The sequence below is a fragment of the Triturus cristatus genome, chromosome 6 (genome assembly GCF_964204655.1).
Source record: "Triturus cristatus chromosome 6, aTriCri1.1, whole genome shotgun sequence".
Lineage (NCBI taxonomy): Eukaryota > Metazoa > Chordata > Amphibia > Caudata > Salamandridae > Triturus > Triturus cristatus.
In genome coordinates this window covers 568638671-568645916 of record NC_140589.1, presented here as the reverse complement: position 1 = coordinate 568645916, position 7246 = coordinate 568638671, and the positions used below count along the sequence as shown (strand labels likewise).

General features: G+C 41.7%; 1 long non-coding RNA gene across 1 annotated transcript; it reads left to right on the top strand.

Moving 5' to 3' along the window:
• The first annotated feature begins 1379 nt into the window (after nucleotides 1–1379).
• LOC146817407 (uncharacterized) lies at nucleotides 1380–2464 on the top strand. The gene is made up of 3 exons (XR_014962544.1): nucleotides 1380–1437; nucleotides 1852–1918; nucleotides 2114–2464. It is a non-coding gene; the product is annotated as an uncharacterized LOC146817407 (long non-coding RNA).
• The last annotated feature ends 4782 nt before the right edge of the window (nucleotides 2465–7246 follow it).

Below are 7246 nucleotides of genomic sequence, written 5' to 3'. Positions count from 1 at the left end.
TAGATAAAGGGAATCTTAGCATACCCAAACCCAGATTTGCCTACAGACGCACACAAAACATCAAAGATCTACTTGTCCACACTAGACCTAGACTGCACACCATTGGTCCACAAAGGACGATATGGGAGCTTCCACCGGTAAAGGGCCATTTCCCATGCGGTTCATGTGTAGTGTGCAAACTGACTAACACCTACAAGGACATAACTTTTACTAATAACTTCCACTGGACACTAAATAGACACACGAATTGCAACACTAAGAACTGCATATATATGATCAGGTGTCCGTGTGATTTGGTATACGTAGGCATGACAACCCGCATGGTAAAGACCAGGATTATGGAACATAAGAGTAACATTCGATGTCAGAAAGTGACCACCAAACTCTACACCCATTTTAAAACGATGCAACACCAGACAGATTCCATCAACTGGTTGGTCCTAGAAGCACACCCTCAGATGTCCCAAAATGCATTGTTTAAACTTGAGCAAAGATGGGTCCTTAGAATATCTTCACACCTGACTGGTCTTAACGACGACATCCCATGGTCCACACTCATTAGGTAAACATGCTCCTTGGTAGGACCTGTGACCCTTCCGGAATTCACTATGTGTCCTTGTTACACCCACGACCACCTTGGCCATACCTGTTAACTTGGATGCGGATCCTTAATCCTTAGCAGTGATGTTCTCTGAAAATACACCTTTTTAACAGATCACGAACCATCTAGATCTCTTTTCCACTGCTTTAAAAATAGATACACTATATTGGTATCCTATTTCTTTTTATGTGCCTCCCTCTGTGTGTTTTTATGTGCCAGTCCCCGATGCGGATGGTTGCCGCTCTGTTTTTAGACCCCCATCCAAGGGTTACATCCCCGTACAATTTTGTGGGACTTTGATACTTCATCACGGCCCCCGCGAACCCCATCACTACCGCTTTTATTATTTTTATTATTTTTCCACATTCCCATGTGTTACCCGTGGCATTTAGTCTGGCCACCTACCCGTTGCCTGTCTTTAATTATATCGCCATGGCAACCAACTCTGTGAGTAAATCAACCCACGAAGAATCATTTCCTGATTCAGACCGGATGCCGATAGTTTCCCCACACCACCTGCTCTAACATGGCCGGCCCTCTATCCCCAACCAATGGGATTGATACAACCGCTCTGGTAACCAATCCCTGTGAGCACACCAACCCACTGAGTATCACTTCCCGAGTCATACCGGATATGGATGGTTGCTCTCTCTACCTGTTCCAACATGGCTGACCCGCTTTACACTCCCCGACCAATGGGCTTGTGATTACCTTAGTCATGTGACACATTCCACACCTCCCGATATCCTTATCTGGCGAACACCGACTCCGTTCGGAACCCATCCCAGGTCCGGCGGTAGGGGTAGGTCTTCCATCCCACGCGTCGTTTGACGCAGGTGAGTGCATCAGGGTTCATCCAAGCCGTCTTCCATAAGGTGAGTTTGAGTATTTTTAAAGGGGGATTCGTGACGCCTCCATGACTTCATTGGCAGCTTGAGCGAGTACGTCCTGCTCTGACCCATCCTCTACCAGGGGCGATGGCGGTCGCCCCCTATTTTGCTCTTGAGTCTCTCGTGGCGACCCGTTACTGACCTCATTGACTACTTTTGGGCGGCGATATACCCTGGCCCCTGAGCATGATGGTCACCATGGCTGCACACCTAATCGCTCATGTTAGCATCTTTTGATATTCAAGGCTGTCATTACCCTCCGACACTGCTCTTACCGCATGGATTGCCGGGCTGACCATGTCACTTTTAATTTCGTCCATCCCTGGTTTCTTAACTGCTCCTCCCGGTTTTTTACTTCAGGACCCACGTTAGGAGTCCTTTTTTACCCGCCGGAGACTGCTGCAAGATTGCCTTGCTAACGCAAGAGGTGAGTTTACAACCTCCGCTCTGTCTCCGCCCCCAGTCCTGTCTTTTGATTTATTCTGTCCTTCGAGACCTTCCAGTACTCACCCTGAGAGCTTCACCCTATGAGACTCTCGATGATTTCAGCTGAAGTTGTTATGTATGTATTGTTTATCTTTACAGTTTTGTCATGTGTTTTCTGTCTCCAATGTTTCCATAGGTGACTCCTGAGCACCTTTCGGGTATGTAAAACACACATACCTTGTTGTAGATAGTTTATGTTTTCCTGATCCTGACGAATTGCCGTGACCAATTACTGGCTTAAAGGGCAAGAAACATGTTGATCCTTCTGAGAGTAGGGCATACACAACTAGCATCATAATCACTAGTAGCTATCCCCACCTCATTTTCTTTTTAACTAGGCTGTTTACCACTTTATTAAACACATTTCCTGTGGACTAACAGTACCTATTTTATCCGTACATCACATCTACACATTCTAGGGCCCCTTACCCCCACAGCACCCTTCGGCAGGAACAGAAGATCCCCGCCAAAGAGCCCCAATATTGGGAGCCCGTCAGGAATTGCAGCGCCGACCTGACGAGGGGCAGGCTCAAATGATGAAGCATGACACCTAGCTTGCTGGGTGTGTGAGGGCCCTAGTTCCAACTAAAGGGTCTCCCCCCCTTTTCATGACAGACGAAACTTTTTGCTGAAATCATTATTTGTTCTTAACTGACCTGAGGAACTCTGTACCCTTTTTGTCTTACACATATTACATCACTCATGACACGGTCAGTGACATCACTCATGACATGATTGATGACATCTCAAATGACATCACTGATGACATAATGTGGTGACTGTGAGTGTTTCTAAAAAGTTTATGAGTGTTAAATATATATACACAAAGGTGTATTTGTGAATTAGTGGCTGTATGAGTGCCTGTATGGATGATTTAGTGGGTGCGTGACTGACTGCATTTGTGTGATTTTATGTGCCTCAGTGAATGTATGGGTGAGTGACTAATCTGTGTGAATGTCTGTATCAGTCTGTAAGTTGGTGTGTTAGTGGCTGCATGGGTTGGTGAGTAGGTACATGAGTGCCTATATGGGTTATTGATTGGTTGTCTGAGTTCCTGTATGGGTGTATGAGTGTCTGTGTGGGTGGGTGAAGGGGTATATGACTCCCTGCATGGATGAGTGAGCGGGTGAATCACTGGCTGTAAGGGTTCATGAAGGCATCTGAGAGGGGCTGTGTGGGTGAGTGAGTGTGCGTATGGCAGTGTCGGTGAGTAAATGGAGGTGTCAGTGGTATATGGGTGAGTAACTGGATATGTCAAAGGCAGTATACATGAGTTCTGGAGTATATAAGTGACTGCATGTGTGTGTGATTGATAGTGAGATTGGCTGTATGGGTGAGCATGTGCTTGTGTCAGTGAATGTACTGCTTATGAATTCACATATTTCATCACTCATGACATGGTCAGTGACATTACTGATGACATCAATGATGATCCAGTGAATGTGAGTGTGTTTATATTTTTTATGAGTGTTACAAATATATCCCAAGGTATATTGATGAATCAGTGGGTGAATGAGTGCCTGTATCGATCGTTCAGTGGATGCATGACTGACTATAAAAGTGAGTGATTAGGTGTCTCATTGAAGGTATGAGTCACTGACGAATATAGCACTTTACTACGCAATGCATTACATTGCGTGGTATTATAATGCGGTTGTTACAACGACCGCGTTGTTAGTACACGATGCATTTACATCACAAGTCTTTACAATGACTTCCACTAGGGAACGCGCTGGACTTAGGAATAGTATTATTTACTATTCCTACTCCAGTTTGCGCAACAGTAGGGAAGGTGTTGGAATTCATTTCCAATACCGCAGCGCCCCCTTAGTGGAATTCGTTGTAAAGACTTGCTATGTAAATGCATCGAGTACTACCAAGAAGTGTGAGTAGCTCTATGAGTGTCTGACAGTGTGTGAGTGGCTTATGGATGTATGAGTGGATGTCAGTGGCTGTATTAGTGAGTGAGTAGGTGTATGAGTGGCTATATAGGTGAGTGAGTGGATATGTGTGTAGACCTATGAATCAGTGAGTGGGTATGTAAGTACTGGTATAGGTATGTCAAAGGTTTCGAGAATGGCAGTGTGAAAGTTTGAGTGGGCGTATGAAAGGTTACATGGGGTGTGCGTGGCTGCATCAGAGATTCTGTGGATGATGTCATCACTATTGTCATTTGAGATGTCATGAGTGATGTCACTGACCATGTCATGAGTGATGCACAATGTGAGGTCATGAGCAGTGCTTGAGGAGGCTCGAGTTATAGTTACCTCAGCTAACTATAACTGCTGAATTTCTCTGGTTTTGTACAGGTGAAATATCAGCCTAATTATACCATCCCTTTAACCTTTGCTTTCTTCAGTGAATATCTAAGTATTTATTTTATCCTGTTTCTGAACTATAACTTACCTGTAACCTTTGATCTTTTCGGTGAATTTCCATGGTTTTCTAAGTAGCAATGGTTTTTGCAGAATGGTGTCAAAAGGAGCTGGCCTCTCACCAGCTCTCAGAAATTCCGGTGGGCAGGACTTATAGAAAGTACCAAGAGAGCTTCTTGGTCCTGAAGGACCTTTAGCATCCAAGACAACTTTATTCCCCAACCAGTAGTATGCCAGGAGACGTGTTTGAAGACTGGTACAGAGAGGGGCTGTGGCCGCCGAAGACCTCTTAGCAAATTGACTGTGTTGATGGAGGCAACAAGAGGGATACTCGGCCCCCAAAACCCTCAATAGCCAAGGAGACTTCATCCCCCAACTGGTACTATGCCAGGAGGAGTGTTTGCAGAGTGATGGAGAAAGGACATCCTTGATGATTGCACAGGTAGTGTCTGCTGGATTCTATGAGTGCCATTGCCAAGGACAGACTGCGAATACTGTGTGCTTTTAACAAAATGTAAAACTCATATATTGACATATTTTACATAAGGTTTCAGTGTAGCTATTTCGTAAGATACTAATTTAATTTTTCCCTTTGTGTTAATTTTTCGAAATAACTAAATCAAAAATGTATTTTCCTTGTTCACAACAACACCAGAGGTCACAATTACATCAGTAGTCACGAATACAAATGACAACGTGAAAACGGATATATAGACCTATTTTATACACAGCTTGAGTCTACCTCTTAAGTAACATATTGGTTTAACTTTATTTTAACTACACATTTATAAAAAAATAACGATTTAAAAAAATAACTCATAATCTTAACTCACAAATAGAACATAACTATCAAACTCCCATCAAACTACCCATTGTTACTCAAACTCATGGGAAATTACTGTTGCCACACTAATACAATGCGCAATCTGAAAACGTCACATGACTATGAAAGTAAGGAATATCTTTGGACAATATACTGTTCAGTAAAATGAATAAGAAGTACACACCCACTCCTCCTTCCTGAATCTTCTCTTCCAGATGTTTATTGTGAGCAGGTGGTAGATTTTTGCTGGAGACATTTTTGGACTCATCTAGGACAACGTTCATGCTATATCATCTTCAAACGTATCATAGAAAACGTTTGAAACTGCAGATCAAGCAAAAGGAAGCTGGAGGACCATCTACATTGGTGGCATCAGCAACAATTCCTGCCCACACAGTCCCTTAGAGGTACAGACCACTAAAACAGATATGGCTCCTGAGTTTTCAAGAATGGCCACATACTGCATGGACAGTAGTGCTGTTATAACAGCTGGTGAGCAGTGTTGTGCAGCTATTCGCAATGCTGGCAAAAAATCATACATGGTAATTTTTTGCACATTTCATAAGAGGAGTTCATAGTGAGCAGAAAGAAGGTTACGCAAAGCTGAAGGAACTTTGACTTCAATAACAGCATACTGAAGTAGAGAGTCCATTCAAAAGTCCAATCTCAACTTCAAGATTTGGCTCCACAGTTTTTCCCGATGGCATCATACTGCATGGATTGTGGAGTTGTAGTGAGTGCTGGAGAGCAGTCCATAACAGCTTTTTACAACGCTACAAAAAATAAAAAAATTTGATTTTTTTGTAGTTTTGTCCCTTCTTAGTTTTTCTACATTAGCATGCATTTTATTATCTTACAAAATGGGTATCTAATATCTATGTATTGTTCATTTAATTATCTTATAATTTATTGTAACGCTACTTACATATAACTTGTTGTATGGACAAGTCAAAACATCCCTCTACAAATAAATACACAGTTAACTTTTGCCAGTTATCATGATTTACTTTTTCACTTTTTAAATATAAGTCAACCGTCTGTGTTTAAATCTTCTAGTAAGGGCATTGACAACATATACAAACATTCTCTGTTTTTTTAGACAACACTGTGTTAAATATTGTAATCTCTACTTTAGAACTATCAACTCTAATATATGTGTCTTGTTCTGGAACTCCTCCTCTTAACAACTCTTCATTTTCCCTAGAATCCCGCTCAGGATCAAAGAAATAAACCTGCACATCACCAGACACCTTTTCTACTTCTGCCACACTACCATTCAAAAGTGCTCTATTCATTTCTCCTAAACATAAAGCAGGAGTTTTCACATAATACAGCCTTCTACCTAAAGTTTGCATTGTTGAGTGGTATAACTTATTTTGTGTTTTAAATTTCGCCTTGGAAACATATGTAGGAATTTTCTTAATATGTCAATGGATTGCTGTCTAATACTAGAAACACTACTACAATTCCATTTGAATATATTAACCTGACTACGCCTTCCTTGTACCTCTTCTGAAATAGCTTATTTTTCATTTCTAGGTACCCTCACCATTTTTGCTATAGGACTATCATTCATCTGTTCATAACATCATCCTCTTTAATCAATAGCATTCACTAATTTGTTATCATAGAAATAGCTTTCTTCATTAAATAAATGCTCTGTACAAGAAGTATGTATCCATTCTCCACTAAAAACTGTTCAAGAGTTACTTCTTTTCACTAATCTTTTCATCTGGTTTTGTCAAGAGTCTTCATTCTTATTAGAATCAAATTGAAAAGCTTCCTCTTCAAAGCAAAGGCCTTATCAACTACTCTCTCAACGCGTTCTTTCTGTTTCAGTGCATCTCTCCTTCTTCTACACTCTTTAAAATTTAATACTAAGGGGTCGATTATGATCCCGTTTGGAAGGGCTCCGAATCTGATTCTGGTTTCCCGAATTGACAAGTGCGTTCCTAATGCCTCAATAATTCAATGCATGCATAGATACTAGCAGGATGATTAGTTCAACTCTAGTGCCTGGATGATTTCAAGAGTGCATACATAGTATATAGGTGATTTATGCAGTGCATGG